Source organism: Bos taurus, chromosome 23, assembly GCF_002263795.3.
Source record: "Bos taurus isolate L1 Dominette 01449 registration number 42190680 breed Hereford chromosome 23, ARS-UCD2.0, whole genome shotgun sequence".
Lineage (NCBI taxonomy): Eukaryota > Metazoa > Chordata > Mammalia > Artiodactyla > Bovidae > Bos > Bos taurus.
Window position 1 is genome coordinate 15,635,213 of NC_037350.1, and position 16,846 is coordinate 15,652,058.

The following is a 16,846-nucleotide window of genomic DNA, read 5'->3' on the forward strand; positions in this document are numbered from 1 at the left end:
CACAGCAATGAGAAGCCTCGCAGCAACAAAGACCCGGCACAGCCATAAATAAATAAATTAATTAAAAAATTTTAATTATAAATAAATAAATATCACTTCCTCGGTGAAAGCCTTTGCAGAAATATTAGGACTGTCTGGCATGAGTGCTAGCCAGTGGCCTAGGCTCTGGGCAGTTATTTATGGCATAATCAATTCTAATAGTTTTTGTGTGCTCTTCAGGACCAGATTCATGCAGCGTGCTGTTGAGGAGGGGACCCGGGAGTGCACAGATAACTCTGCAGACTTGGTTTCCTGAGCTCCTCCTCCTCCACTGTCTTCCCAGGTACCTTTCAGTTCCTTTCTGTCTTCCAGCCAGAAAGCCAAGGCCTTTGTTATCCTGTTCTCTCACATATTTTGAGGGCTAGGCAGCAGGAAGACAAAGAGAAAGAAAAAAAGTGAGAGGTCCTTTTTAGGACTATCACTTCTCTAACTGGAGGGAACTCAAGGAGATCGTGAAGGACAGGGAGGCCTGGCATGCTGCAGTTCATGGGGTCTCAAACTGTCAGGCGCAACCTAGTGACCGAACACCACCAGCAACTGCAGGGGACGGTTCCCCTCCCTTAGGACTTTCAGGCAGCTGTGGGCCCTGCTGCCGTCAGCACCGACTCCACAAGACTGCCTGGCGGCTGGGGCCTGGGAGAAGGGAGGGAGGCTTTTTTAAGGAAGGAAGTTTCTACACCTCTTTCTCTAAGTGTTAGAAGTCTCCTTCCCCATCAAGTCAAGATTGGAGGGTTTCTGCTGGAGCTCTCTCTTTCCATGCCTGATTCCCACTTCCAGGTGTGGGCTGCACTCCACCCAGGCCAGGGAATATTCATAGCTGTACTTCAAATCCTGGTCTTTTCTAATCCACCTGCTACTATTGACTTCTCAGAGTCCTTAAATTGCTAGTCCATGAGTTCTATCCAGGATTTTAGCTGCATTCAGCAGGAGACACTAGGCAGAGGGTGCTTACTTCGTCTTATCCAGAAATGGAACTCTCCAGAGGCAAGTATTTTTAAATGCAGTAGTCAAATACGGTTATGTGTCTTATAAAATAATAGAAAATCCATAACTCCGTAGGTATCTTTTTTAGGGTGAGGAAGTAGGCTTTTAGGTTAAAAAAAAAAGTAATCTGGTTTACAGAAAAATATTAAGTTAACTCAACAGATGTTACCAGACTGAGGTAAAAATCATGCAGTGGTATACACATGTCATAAGTTTGAGAAATGCCGATCTACAGAAGTGACTCACTTTTTAGAGCTACTTACAAACAGTTCTATTTTACTACATATGAATCTGCTTATATTATTTGTTTTATTAACTGACCTTGTGGTTGTGTCCTTCTGGCTATTATAGTCTATAGAATGCTGGGGAAGAACAAGCAAGGTCATTCAAAAGCAGAGACATTACTTTGCCAACAAAGGTCTGTCTAGTCAAGGCTATGGTTTTTCCTGTGGTCATGTATGGATGTGAGAGTTGGACTGCGAAGAAGGCTGAGCGCCAAAGAATAGATGCTTTTGAACTGTGGCGTTAGAGAAGACTCTTGAGTCCCTTGGACTGCAAGGAGATCCAACCAGTCCATTCTGAAGGAGATCAGCCCTGGGATTTCTTTGGAAGGAATGATGCTAAGGCTGAAACTCCAGTACTTTGGCCACCTCATGCAAAGAGTTGACTCAACGGAAAAGACTCTGATGCTGGGAGGGATTGGGGGCAGGAGGAGAAGGGGACGATAGAGGGTGAGATGGCTGGATGGCATCACCGACTCGATGGACATGAGTCTGAGTGAAATCCGGGAGTTGGTGATGGACAGGGAGGCCTGGCGTGCTGCGATTCATGGGGTCGCAAAGAGTCGGACATGACTGAGCGACTGAACTGAACTGAACTAAAACAAAGCTTTCCTCGGGAAGATGGGTCTGAGGGACTTCCAAAGGAAAGACAGTAGAAGGGAGTGTTACACACAGATCAGGCAGTAAATGAAGAAGGTATGGATTCAGAAGTTACCTTCTTCTTTTAGAAGGTTGCCAAGGGAGGTGGTGGAGGCCAGTGTCGGGTGTTGCTCCTGGCCTGGCTTTGGCCCACAGGCCTCTCAGCCTGGATCTTTGCATCTGAGCCTGCTTAGCCAATGCCACAGCAGACAGGATGTCTAGGCAATTCACAGGCATGATCAAGGATCCCCATGACAGATGATGGCAAGGAGCCATGCAATCTACCATAATTTCTTCATAGCTTGACTGTACATTAATTCAACCCCCCCTAACAAAGAGTATTCCAGAATATGAATGGATTCTCCGGAGACCGCAGTCTCTTTCAGTAGTGCTTCACTTGACAAGGTCCTGCTAAGTGTTACCAGAAAATCTACCCAGCTTCACCATTACTGTGACATCTGAGGCCGAAGAAAGTGATGAAACTGTTCAGATCCTCAAATCCTCAAATCTACATACAGTGAGAAGTACCTGGATGAAGCACCCCTCTGGGAAATACTCTCCCAGGTAAACTGAGAAGATAATGACGTCACAGAATAATTTCACAGCAATTATGAATAATGTCGCAGACATTAAATTATCAGCGTTGCAGGCAAGAAGTAAGCCCTGGTATGGTGATGCTCTTTACTTTAGTGACAGCGATGCAGGAAAAATTAAGTGAAAGGGCAGATCAAATAAAAACTATAAGAGAAGAAAAGCAACAAAAAGAAGCAGAAGCAGCTGGAAAGCAATTATTTCATGGCATTCCTGATACAATTGAGAATTTCTTAACGTGGAAGGCCAAGTTTGATGCAGAACTCCTGAAAATTAAAAAGGTTAAAATAATCTTTAGAGATGACTTTTGGCCATTCAGATTTTGCATGTCAGCTTCTTTTTCCATTAATATTCTAATGGTATTCCCAGTCGTGTGCATTCGGAAATGGCTGAAGTTGTGAGTGATACAAGAGACATCCAAATGCTGAGGAGGAGCCTGACGGCCGCATTAGTTAACCTTGCAGTCATTATTAAGTGATTCCATCTAATGAGCCAAGTAGTCTCCTTCTGTATAAAAGTCTATTAAACAAATTATAGGGTCTTGGGAGCAACTCACTAGGGAATGAAAATCTCACACATATCTGAACATTTTTTCTTCAACAAATAAAAAACAATTAGAATAAATTTAACATCAGGTACTGAATTTTTTTTTAAGTTACACTTCTTGACAAAAGTGGTGCTAACTTTGAAAACAAGATAAGATTAAAACCACCACAATACCGGTGACTGGATAGGCCCACTTTTATTCTTATACTGGGGATCTAGATAAGATTTGAAAAATCCCAAACCGTTTGGTGCCTTAAAAAAGAAAATTGCAAAATGTCAAGCAGCTCCCACTTTATTCTCGGTTCTTAGCTACTGAGAAACACCTGCTGCTGCTAAGTCGCTTCAGTCGTGTCCAATTCTGTGCGACCCCATAGACGGCAGCCCACCAGGCTCCCCTGTCCCTGGGATTCTCCAGGCAAGAACACTGGAGTGGGTTGCCATTTCCTTCTCCAAAGCATGAAAGTGAAAAGTGAAAGTGAAGCTGCTCAGTCGTGTCCGACCCTCAGCAACCCCATGGACTGCAGCCTTCCAGTCTCCTCGGTCCATGGGATTTTCCAGGCAAGAGTACTGGAGTGGGGTGCCATTGCCTTCTCCGTGAGAAACAGCAGTCGGTGTTGAAGATCCACCGTAGCTTCACTGCCATGAACTCAGACTGCCCTGAAGAGGGAGCTGTCACTACAGCAAAAGACTCAAAGGCTGGGATGGAAGCCCCATGAGGGTAGAGGGGTTTTTTGCTGTTGTTGTTCACTGACATTTCCAGCCCTAGAACAAGACTGGGACATCACAGATGCTCAATTAATACTGAAAAATAAAAGCCTGTCCAGGAAGGCCTTCTGGTCCTCCCAAAGTTGGGAACAACCAATAAAAGAACATTCTGAACCTGGGATTTATCAGTGGGGTCACTGGCAAGGTTGGATGGTGTGCCTTCTTAAAATCAAACCCTCCTTTCTCCTTTAAGTGCAGGTTTCCACAGATCCTGATAATCTTTATCATATTCTCTAGCAAAATTATGAAAAAAGGACAGCATTTTCACTTTTCTAATCTGGGGGACACAGCTGCACTCAATTGGGATGTCATTAGAATCTGCATAGGTTGCTCTGTGGCAGGCACAGTCCGCCTAGTCACTAGAGAGAGCGCCATGACTTTCTTGCCTACACTGGGGTCACTGTAATGTGCTAATGTAGAAATAAACCTCAGTAATTATCATTATATATCTAGTGAGAAAAATGGTTGTATGTTACATTTTTACAAATCTTTTAAATGCCTGGAATAAGTAAGACAGCTGGATTTTGCTACTTCTTTTTTTGTTTCTTTCTGAGAAGAGGATATGTGTTTATTTATGTTTAAACTTTCTGTTTTATACTGGAGTACAGCCAATTAACAGTGTTGTAATGGTTTTAGGTACACAGCAAAGGGACTCAGCCACACACATACATGTATCCACTCTCCCCTAAACTCCCCTCCTGTGCAGGCTGCCACATAACATTGAGCAGAGTTCCCTGTGCTGCACAGTAGGTCCCTGTTGGCTGTCCATTTTAAATACAGCAGAGTATACATGTAGATCCCACACTCCCTATCTCCTCCCTCCATTCTTTGTACATCATGTTGTCTTTGGAAAACTCCACTGCATACTCATGTGCAAGTATGTTTTAATACTGTTATGAAAACAGCTTTGACTCCCAAAAGTTTCAAGGGCTCGGCCACCCTTTAAGACACTGTGGTAAAGAGTATCTAAGTGTGGTAAAGAGTACACTGAGAGCCGTAACTGTTATGAACATTCAGAAGGGATTCTCAAACAAGGAGAGAGTTTTCAAAAAGATGGAGAGGGGAAAACATCACTGCTTATAGCCACACTTTACAGGAAAGCCGAAATATTTCATCAGTGTGCTTGTGTTACTTTAAATGTTGCTTTCTCTTTGTACTTTACCATATTTCAACAGGAAATGAAATTGCTATCTGAAGAAAAGAAAAGCCAGTATTTCTCTCTGACAAGACAAAACAGAACAAAAACCAAAAACCACGGACTCTAACTCCTTCCAGTTCCTATATAAATGTCGACTGCTCATGTACATTTACTTTTTAGATCATCACTTATAATTGACACTCTTATAAGACCCATATCGCCTTTTCTCCTGCCTTTTCTTCTCTTCAACAACTTCCTGCTCACTGTCAGTCAAATGTTATTTAACAGGACAAAAGAACAATTTCTAATTACCAATCAGTTACAAACTGCTGCACAGTTCAGTCTTTCTGTCTGCATGTTTCCATGATCAGCAATTAAATAGTAATCTACAAATCAACTCACTTCTTAACATGTACTGTTCCTTAGCTAGAGTCAGGTGATTTCTATCTACTACAAACAATTCATAAAGAAGTAAAACAGTTGTATTCATTTAAGTATGGTCAAGAAAAAAGTAATTATTTATGAACCTCACATCATCTCACACCATTATTTTTCCCAAACTTAAGAAGAAGCATGATTTTAAATTTTCTTTCCCAAAAGCAAGCAGAAACAGATTGGTTATGGTGACTTTTTCAGGTGATATTTGACTTTATTACCTTACTTAAATCCCTGTGCACCTTAGCAAATCTTCTAAGTTGATCAAAAACTAGGCCAGCACCCCACTGGTCAACAGCACAGGCTCCAGAGCGGAGGACCTGGGTTTGAATCCTGAAGCTGCCACTTGCGATGTGACTTTGAGCAAGTTCATCTATGCCTCATTTTTCTCAGCTTTTAAAATGACGATAATAACAGCATCTGCCTCGTAAGTGGAAGACAGGATTAAATTCACTAATGAATAAATGAGCAAAGCACTTAAAATGGTGGCTAACAGAATAAATACTCAGTGAATGTCAATCTCCGTTTTTATATATTTGTCTTCTAAAATAAGTCACAGCAGAAAAAAATTGTCCATTATCATCTAATAGAGCCCTGGAACAATACAAAAGGGAAATATTAAAAAGATGACTGTTTTAGTGTCCTTCTCTCTTAAAATAAGTAGCTGCCTGTATCACCCAAGGAAGTGCTGACTAGCCATGGAAAAGATACCAGACATTTTCAAAACTATTGTGATTCTGTGAAACAAGAAGAAAACTCAAGAAGACTTGTCCTTCAAAATAGATTAAAGGAATCTTAACAGAAAATGTAACACAGCTATCTAGAAACAAGAGAACTGTGCATCCTTTTTGACAGAGATACTTTTATGGACAAGATAAAACTATCACAGCCCGAAGATGCTTGTTAATTCATACATACCTGTAAGCAATATTTACACCATATGATATGTAGTAAGAGATGAGGGTGTATAACTATTCTCACACATAGTCTTGTAGCATACTCTGAGAGAAATGAAGCTTGAAGCCAAAAAAGAAAACATTCATGAAAAAATTAAAAAATCCTTGACATCAGGGTTGACTTTATCCAAGAAGGCTTACCTCTTGCAGTGTATCACAAGATTCATCTATGGAAGGCTGGTACATAAAAATGCTAACTGGGATACATAAGAAAACTATAGCTAACATTTACTGAACACTCACTATGTTTTGGACATTATTCCAAGTTTTTTTAATATAGATTAATATATAATATATAAGATTATATATAAAATATATACGATTAATTATATAATTAATTTTCAACATTGCTATGAGATAGGCATTTTATTGTTCCCACTTATACCCAAGGAACTGAGGCAAAGAGAAATTAACCTGCCCAAATGTCAAGCTAATAATGGCTAGTCAAAAACAGTCTGGCTCCTAAGCCCAAGTTTTTAACCAGCAGGCAAAGAAAAAGACATATTATGCACTTACATATATGGGACGGGGTTGCGGGGGTGGCTAAGATTCTAACAGAACGTTTTTGTTATTTGTAATGTTTGAATTATTGACAATAAGCATGTATGGACTTTATAATTTAAATTTTTTATATCATAAACTTATTAACACCTTTTTATCAGGTTTTCCATAGAATTCTATTTGATTACCACCTGACACAAAATCTGCACTTGGCTAAAGAACAGGAGCTCCAGGTGAGCCTACCAGCACAGCAGCTGGCAGTGTTTGGAGAGCGAGAACGGGTTGCTAACACTCTTGACAGGTCATGACAGATACGGTCTCTATCCAACCAACAGTAAGCTTCAAGACTTACCCAAGAACTGTTTTACTATGGGGGCTGGTCTCCAGGTCCTGTGTTTATTTTCAAATATAGCCATGTCTCCTCTTAAGTTAATTCATAGCATTTAAAAAGTCACAAGGGTAAGAAGAAAGAAGGCGATGAAAGTTCAGAATGGTGATAAGACAAAGACAGTGGCTGAGCGCTCACTCTAACAGGATACCACTCTCGGCCACCTGCTGAAGCCTAGTATTATTACATAATACTATTGTGAATAGTTTCCATAAACAACTCTTTATTACAATTTTATTTCTTACCCATTAAACAAGTTTTTCCCATCTTCTTCCATATTACTCCACAGTCATTGGTTAGGTTTCCTCGTCTCTATTACCTACAGGGGGGGAAAATCTGTAAGGTCAGGCTGCTATATAGCAAGAGAAAAACAATTTCATGAATTTTATTTATAAATTCAAAAAACAGGATCAGTATATTACAATGCAGTTTAGTGAACTCCCCACAAGTCCTCTAAATTGAGGTAAAAGAGTGAGGATAAAAAGCTGTAATTTTTTTTTCAGCTAAGAGCAATCAAACATTAAGTCATTTATGAACAGACTGATGGAACTGTGAAAGGTTTACTTCCTGAAAAGATGCACTTCTGTGTTTATTTTAGGTTTTAAAGATTACACACTGCCTTGACATAGCTTGAAATTGTCAGAAAAATCAAAACAAATTTATGGCAACAAAAATAATTGTGTTTCAAAAGCCCAAATTCTTTTTGTGTAAGTGAAACATGTGATGATGCAAGATGCCAAGTGGTGACATCTTTGTGTTAGGTGGGTTCATGACTCTTAGGCATGCAGCATACATTCTATGCACAAGAACACTGTATTAGTCTAAGCTATCTAGAATTTGGACACATTATGTGCACAATCATTTTTTAGGTTTCTGACACTGTATTCAGGAGGCAGGATTCAATAAGCTTGAGATTAATACACTGTCTGCCACCATGTAACAAGATGAAAAGTTAAGACTTTGCTAACACAAGAACTCCTCTTAGAAGACACTCTTTGTGAAAATATGTTCCCTCAATAGGGTCTCCCACCACTCAGGTCCAGTCCCCTTGGGATGGATGGTTCCCTGCAGAATGGCTGTCAAGATCCAGAATGCTGGTCAAGAAAGGGGACCTGCTTTACATTAGATGAGGAGAACTTGTTTTTATCTCTGAAAGGAACAGAGAGGAGGATGATGAGAGGAACAGGAAGAGAAGAAAGGAATAGTATAGCAGAGTGAAGCTGGGGCTGAAGGGGAGGTGAAGTTCTCCAGTCAAGGGAGGTCTGGAACATTTCCAGAACAAGAATGCCTTAAAGGGAAGTTGCATGAATGCAATATAGGGCTCACCCACCTGTTTTTCCTCCTTTCTTCAGTTAGGTGTACTAAAAACACAAATGCCCTGTATGAACAGGGCCTTCCTGAGAATCAGAATCCTTTCTGAGGACATCATGCTGCATATCAGAGGCACAAGGCAAGAAAAACAGGGGCCCAGGAGGCAGAAGCAATTGCATGATGGTAAAATCCAGGAAATGCGCCAATATTTTTAGGGAGAGAAGAGCTTACAACTTGCACACATTCTTGGTTAGGGGTTTGAGGCAACCTTATTTAGGAAGCTAAGCTGACATTGTATGGATGGGTGTTTTACAACTATATGCTTTCCCCTGTTACTTTAGCTGGGGGGAGGGGCACACTGTGCCACTTGTGGGATCTTAGTTTCCCAACCAGAGACTGAACCCACACCCTTGGCGGTGAAAGCATAGGATCCTAACCACTGGACCACCAGGGAATTCCTCATAAAATTTCCCTCTTTTCTGTCCAAATTTTCAACCCTACTTTTAATATAGAAACAGCAAATGATTAAAAGTTAACTTAATTAATTTTAAATCCAAGTTATTTGAATTAATTCTGGATGTAACCAAAAGCTGGCCAAAACAATCAGTTCTATACTGAGCACCCAGTATACATAACTACACAGAGGCTAAGCTTAAAAGACCTATGAAATAGCTATTAATTTGTCGAGCAGTGACTTCAATACTCATGATGGTGATCTTGAAAACTGGAAAATTATAATGGGTCAGCTTAATTCTGCAAACTATTAATAAGACTGCTGCTGCTGCTAAGTTGCTTTAGTCGTGTCGGACTCTGTGCGACCCCAGAGATGGCACCCACCAGGCTCCCCCATCCCTGGGATTCTCCAGGCAAGAACACTGGAGTGGCTTGCCATTTCCTTCTCCAATGCATGAAAGTGAAAAGTGAAAGTGAAGTCTCTCAGGTTGTCTACTTGAAAGTTACACAGTCGTGTCTGACTCCTAGCGACCCCATGGACTGCAGTCTACCAGGCTCCTCCATCCATGGGATTTTCCAGGCAAGAGTACTGGAGTGGGGTGCCATTGCCTTCTCCAATTAATAAGACTACCCTCATTCAAATATTTTCCATCTAGGTCCCATTTATATTGTTTATACTACTGTAATATAGTTTTGAATGGGGGGTGGTGGAAATTCAGATATATAGAACAAATCACTGTAATAGGACCAAACTAAAAATGTAGAAGACATCCCTTTAAATAGTTATTAGTGATAAAGTCCCAAACAAGCAAATTCCAACTGTACCTATTATAAGTGAAACTTGCTGAACTCTCAGGCTTTGTGGCATGTGCAAGGCAATAAGAGTATAGGACGTAGAGTAACAGAGCCCAGTTATCATCATGGTGGCCATGCCAGACCTCACGCAAGCAATCTAATTTCTCTAAGCCTGTTTCCTCATCTATGTCAGAGCACTGGCGTAAGGATTAAACAAAAATGCAGGTAAAATCCTAGTAAGCTGCCTGGCGCATTGTTGTCATTTAGTCGCTAAGTCGAGTCCGACTCTTTGCGACCCCATGGACTGCAGTCTACCAGGCTCCTCTGTCCATGGGATTCTCCAGGCAAGAATACCGGAGTGGGTTGCCATTTCCTTCTTCAGGGGATCCTCCCAACCCAGAGATCTGAACCCACATCTCCTGCATTGACAGACGGATTCTTTACCACTGCGCCACCTGGGAAGCCCAGCCTACCACAGAGCTGATGATTAACAAAAGTTTAGTTTCCTTCCTTTATCTTGCTACATTTACAGTAATTTTCAGGGGTTGAGGAGAAAATTCTTTCTTGAGAACTTTACTCAATTTACTTTTATCCTGCCAAACAATAAAAACCCAAGTGAGCTTTTTGACCAACCCAATATTAACTCAGTCAGTCCTCACAGTAAATGTGAGGTAGGTATTATCTTTATTCCCATTTCACAGACATTGAAACCGAGATTCAGAACTTCCTTGGTGGTCCAGTGGTTAAGAATCTGCCTGCCAGTGCAGAGGGCATGGGTTCAATCCCTGGTCTGGGAAGATTCCATATGCCATGGGGCCACTAAGCCTGTGCACCACAACTACTGAGCCTGTGCCTGAGCCCCCAGGAACTGCAACTACTAAGCCCATGTGCCGCAACTACTGAAGCCTGCAAGCCCTAGAGCCCATGCTCTGCAACAAAAGAAGCCACGGCAAGGAGAAGCCTGTGCGCTGCAACTAGAGAAAGCCCATGCACAGCAATGAAGACCCAGCATAACCAAAAATAAATAAATAAATAATAGAAATACAATGAAAAAATGTTTAAAGAAAGAAACCGAGATACAAATTAGTTCAACAGTTTAAAAAGTGGCAGAGCTAGGATTCAAACCCAGGTTTCTACTCTTAAGAAATACTGGCTACCAGGGACTGACATCAAGGTGGCAGCAGCAAGGTGCTTTCCTTAAGAGCTCTCTAGGGACAGCGGAGCCTGGTGGGCTGCTGTCTATGGGGTCGCACAGAGTCGGACACGACTGAAGAGACTTAGCAGCAGCAGCAGTATTAATGTAGGGAATGTTCTGATGGTTTACCAAGTAGAACAGATCTATATTTTAGTTATTAAATTAAAGTTATCTAAACTGTATATAATTTATACATCATTAAAATACAGTTTTACATTTTATTACATATTTCATAGTTTTATATTTATTAACCTATGTTGTCTCTTGCCTGTAACTGTCCTCCCCTGCAAGCTCCTGGAAGACAGCAGCAGCATCTTATTTTACTAATTGTGAACATCAGTGGTGTCCTAGTGCTCACTAGGTGCTCAATAAATGCTGATGAAACAATTAGGAGACTGGTTATTAAACTGAGAAAAAATGTTCATCTGCTATTTCCATGGTGGCTTATTTCCCACCACCCACTCACTCCTTATCTGTAAGACTTTGCTGGATTTAAGTGTTTTCCTGGTCTATTCCATTTTTGGTCTATTCCAACTTATGAGCTCATGTAGCAAAATGTCTTATGACAAAAAGTCTCAAGCATACAATTAATCAGAAGACTCATGCATGAATGCAAGCATGTAACATATTGTTATGGTTTTCAAATGCTTCCACTCACGTGTCTGAGATGCCTCAAGACAACCCTGAGAGTACAAAGAAGGTATGATAATCCAGAAAGCTACATCAATGCTGACTGCTTTGGAATGAAAACGTATTCTCATGTCTGAGCCACAGAACCAATGGCTCAGAACCTGAGTTCAATGTTTTCTCTGTAATTGGGTAAAAAGTCTATGAATGATATATATTTTTAAGTCATAATGTCATAAATATATTTTAAATCATGAATGTTCAGTCACATCCAATTATAAAGAGAGGCCAAAAGGCTTGAAGATACAAAGGCAGAGGAAACTCACATAACTAGGTAAGGAAAAGTTTTACATGCACCTACAACTAAATAAAGAGACCTCATATAAAATTTAAGAACAACACAGTACTTTTTTTTTAAGATTTTTTTTAAAATGTGGACCATTTTCAAAGTCCCTATTCAATTTGTTAAAGCATTGTTTCCGTTCTTTGTTTTGGTCCACTGGCCACAAGGCATGTGGGATCCTAGAACCCCGACCATAGATGGAACCTGCACCCCTGGCATTGGAAAGCCAAGTCCCATCACTGGACCACCAGGGAAGTCTTGGCAATACCTTTTTAACATTAATAAAGTATTCATACTTTCAATTAAAATTTCACATGGTATTCACCACTGCAAATTTTATCATTTTCCCATAGATACATTTTTGTGTTAGAATAAAACATTTCATGGTGTTTTACCCTTCTTAAATAAAAACAATTTGGGATCAATACAATGTACAAGAAATCCAGAGTCTCAGACTGAAAGATAAGCAAGCCCCACATTAAAATTTTTCTTCCCTAAATGCCTGTGTGGTGGTTAGAATCAAAAAAGTTTTAGAAATCCACCTGCCTTATTGATTGATATCCGTATCTGATAAGATACTAAATGGGTCTGTTAATTTATAATGGGAATAAGAACATGGGAGAGTGAGAAAGCCTTAGATTTAGAATCAGAAGACTTGGGGTTAAGCCTCATGTTATCCACTTATTAGCAATGTGAGCTTGGGCAACTCGCGAATGCCTTGGGCCCCCATGTCCGCACTTGTTAATGGATATAATATCAGCTCTGCTCCTTTGACTGCTGTGAAGATCCAATAGGAAACTGCGTGTGCAAGCGCACTGCAAACTGATGAGAGCTGCCCGTGGTGGGCTTCTCTTCCCCTCCCACCAAGGAAAGCAGAGGCTCTAGATCACTACTCTGGTGAGAGGAGGCACAGACATTCAAATGTTCCAGGGACTTGGGGGCATGCTAGGATAAGAGAGTTTGGTCACTCATGCAGAGCTCAAGAATTTTAAAATGTATTTGGTATCTGGGTCTTCATTTTAGTTAAATGACATGCTGGTCTTAATTAACTGTTTAATAAGAAATAAAGAACATACAACCTTAGCCAGATTGGGAAATCCTTTTCACCAAAAAATAAAATGACCTAAAATCAACAGCATAATATGCATCTTCAATTATGTAAGATACATATATGCCAACAAAAGCAATACCAAATCCCACGTAGTTTGTAGAGCAGCAGCGCCAGCCACAAAAGACACCTTACGGAGTTGCTATTTCATCACTGTGCTTAAATATAATCCTGGTCTTTTATAATCCCCACATAGGACAGATATTATTAATTGGTAGAGTTCAGACAGCCAGCATTCATAGAAGCCATTTTTAAAGCATTAGTTTGGTCATTACCAAGCACATTTTATAAATACTATACAATTTTGTCAGCATTGAACAGCACTGTAAAATGGGAAGAGAACACTTATAAAAATCATACTTTTACTAGATACCATGCTGTGTGTGTGCGTTGGGGGGATCACATTATTTGCTTAGTTAATTCTCACAATGAGGTAGGTGTCAGTGGCATTTTACAGATGAGAAATGGATACTCAAATTGGTGATCAGATGACTAGTCCAATATCTTATAGCAAGAAAAGAGCAGCGCTTCACAGGGAAGCTCAGTTGTTAAAGAATTTGCCTGCAATGCAGGAGTCCCCGGGAGAAGGGATAGGCTAGCCACTTCAGTATTCTTGGGCTTCCCTGGTGGCTCAGACGGTAAAAAATCCGCCTACAATGCAGGAGACCTGGGTTCGATACCTGAGTTGGGAAAACCCCCTGGAGAAGGGCATGGCAACCCACTCCAGTATTCTTGTCTGGAGAATTCCCATGGACACCCTGAGGAGCCTGGCGGGCTATAGTCCATGGGGTCGCAAAGAGTCAGACATGACTAAGCTACTAAGCACAGGCCCGATATAATTGCTTAAAGTTGCCAGTAATTCCACATGAGTGGCAAAGAACAGGAGGTTTAGGTGAAATTTTGCACCATGGTAAAACTTGGTTGGCAGATACCAATATTCTAAGGCACTTCACATGGCTTGTTCAAGGAGTTACTGAGCTGTAAATCTGCACTCCTTCTGTAGAAATGGTATCTAATTTTAAAATTTAAACATAAAGACCTGTCACTACAGCTAGCTGTTTTCAGAGAAAATACTGCAAAGGAAACATTAATTCACTAAGTAGAGTCAATAACTGTTTTATAAAGAAGCTATCTCTTAGTGATCACATCTAAACAAGTGCCAAAAGTTACTTGTGTCTTACAGATATGAAATATTTTTAGAAGAACTTTGAAATATCATATTAAAAAAATACTCTGTATAATCAAAGCTCTTCTTTTAAAAGTTTCAGTTCAGTTCAGTCACACGGTCATGTCCAACTCTGCGACCCCATGGACTGCAGTACTCCAGGCTTCCCTGTCCATCACCAACTCCCGGAGCTTACTCAAACTCATGTCCATTGAGTCGGTGATGCCATCCAACCATTTCATCCTCTGTTGTCCCCTTCTCCTCCTGCCTTCAATCTTTCCCACCATCAGGGTCTTTTCAAATGAGTCAGTTCTTCGAATCAGGTAGTCAAAGTATTGGAGTTTCAGCTTCAACATTATTCCTTTCAATTAATATTCAGGACTGATTTCCTTTAGGATGGACTGGTTGGATCTCCTTGCAGTCCAAGGGACTCTCAAGAGTCTTCTCCAACACCACAGTTCAAAAGCATCAATTCTTCGGTGCTCAGCTTTCTTTATAGTACAACTCTCACATCCATACATGAGTACTGGAAAAACCAAAGCTTTGACTAGATGGACCTTTGCTGGCAAAGTAATATCTCTGCTTTTTAATATGCTGTCTAGGTTGGTCATAACTTTTCTTCCAAGGAGCAAGCATCTTTTAATTTCATGGCTGCAGTCACCATCTGCAGTGATTTTGGAGCCCAGAAAATAAAGTCTGTCATTGCTTTCATTGTTTCCCCATCTATTTGCCATGATGTGATGGGACCAGATGCCATGATCTTTGTTCTCAAACTATCACTATTCACTACACTACAAACATAAGTGCGATTATGGGTTTTCCCGGAAAATTCCCATAAAAAATTATAAAACAAACATTTTAGAAGTGCTCTGAAAGGGACAATATAAAGATATAGTATGGTTTAGATAAACTGATGGACTGTATATCTGCATCAAGCAATGAGAAGTTAAGATACTGGGATAAGATCTGAAGCCTACAGAGCTTTCCAACTCCTTTGTTTTAGCAGAAACAGCACAGAACTTGATGGCTACCCTATGTTCTGGTTAGAGTATTCAAAGACACACAAGACATAGACGCAGATGTTAAAAATATAAAATTGCATCAAATTATAAGACAATACCTTGATTAGGTGTAGTGGTTAAGAGAGCAGATTTAGGAGTCAGACTGGCCAGATTAGAATCCCAGTGGGACCCAGTTCCTAGCTCCAAGACTCAATTTTCTCATCTATCTCATACAATTATTGGGGAGTTCCAATGTGTACATAGTCCAGGAAAATCAATGGCAAGAGGCTAAGTGATCCATAAATGTTACCTGTTATTTCTCTAGTAATACCTCATGTAAAAAATAAAATATACCTGTAAAAACACTGAAGGCCTTTCATTACTGAGCTATTTTTCAAATGTAGAAACTTTAAACATAATAAAGAGAATCAAACTCCTAACTTTCTTGGTAATAGGATACTGGTTAACCTGGGGTAGGGCATAAGGAACAATCACAAAGGGAATTTTACACTTGTAGGATGTTACCCCAGCTTTTGCTTTATTAGTCTTTAATAAAACACACCTATGTTTTACATGTATTTCATGTTTCACAATTTTTAAAAAATTGAAAAAAAGTAAAAGTTAATATATTTCCAAAGCATAATAATGAAAGAGCATTATTTAACTTTAGAAGAGGATGAGAGGGAAAGAAAAAACAAGAAAACAATGCTTTATCATTCTAAGTGTTCTAGGTTACCTCAGATTATGAACGTAACAGCTTAGCTCAGTCATGGAACAGTGTTCACCCGATTCCACTCAATCCTAAGAGACATCGTTTTTCTTTGTGGGTCATTTGTTTTAAAGGGTGTCATTGATTCACTGGGAGCACCTCTTTATGATCCTGATATCTGGAGGTTGTAAGGACGCTCAGAGGGCTTTTAGTTCGATGTGGTCACTTTCCAGTGGAGGAAACATTCGACTCCTTAGTTTCTAGCAACAGGCTGTCCCTGCTCTACTCCCAGCTATTACTGCTATTCACCAATGTGACACATAACTTCTTAGATGGCACTAGTGGGTAAAGAACTCACCTGCCAATGCAGGAAACATAAGAGACGTGGGTTCAAGCCATGGGTTTGATCCTGGGTCAGGATGATCCCCTGGAGGAGGAAATGGCAACCCACTCCAGTATTCTTGCCTGGAGAATCCCATGGACAGAGGAGCCTAGCGGGCTACAGCCCATGGGGTTGCAAACAGTCAGACAAAACTGAAGCAACATAGCACAGCACAGCACAACATGACATGAAGGAACGGGCAAGACCATTCTTTCAATCAGGTTGTAACAGTGACTGGAGAAAAGGTGAGTATTTTATACCAACCATCAGCATCTGTCAAAGACCTAACATGGACCCCAAGATGCTGGCACCTACAGAGGAACCCAACACCTCAATGAAGGCACTCCTAAATATATGTAGAAGTGAACTTATTCAAAAGTATAAAGTAGGGTTTCTGACCCCAAGAATTCTACATAGAAATGAAAACCACCAAAGAATCCTAGTCAACAAATAATGCATTTGGTGGTGTTCTGGGGCAAACTGTACAAAGTACA

At 40.5% G+C, this 16,846-nt stretch overlaps 1 protein-coding gene across 13 annotated transcripts in view; it reads right to left on the reverse strand.

Annotated features, from left to right (window-relative positions):
• The window catches only part of USP49 (ubiquitin specific peptidase 49), a 77,047-nt gene that overhangs the window by 33,320 nt on the left and 26,881 nt on the right, over nucleotides 1-16,846 (reverse strand). For 8 of the 13 annotated variants that reach the window (XM_059880564.1, XM_024983917.2, XM_024983918.2 and 5 more), the window contains one exon: nucleotides 7,509-7,582. The exons of the other annotated variants lie outside the window; for them this stretch is intronic. The gene's annotated coding sequence lies outside the window, so the exon portion shown is untranslated. The remainder of the gene's footprint in view (nucleotides 1-7,508; nucleotides 7,583-16,846) is intronic. 13 annotated transcript variants of the gene reach the window in all.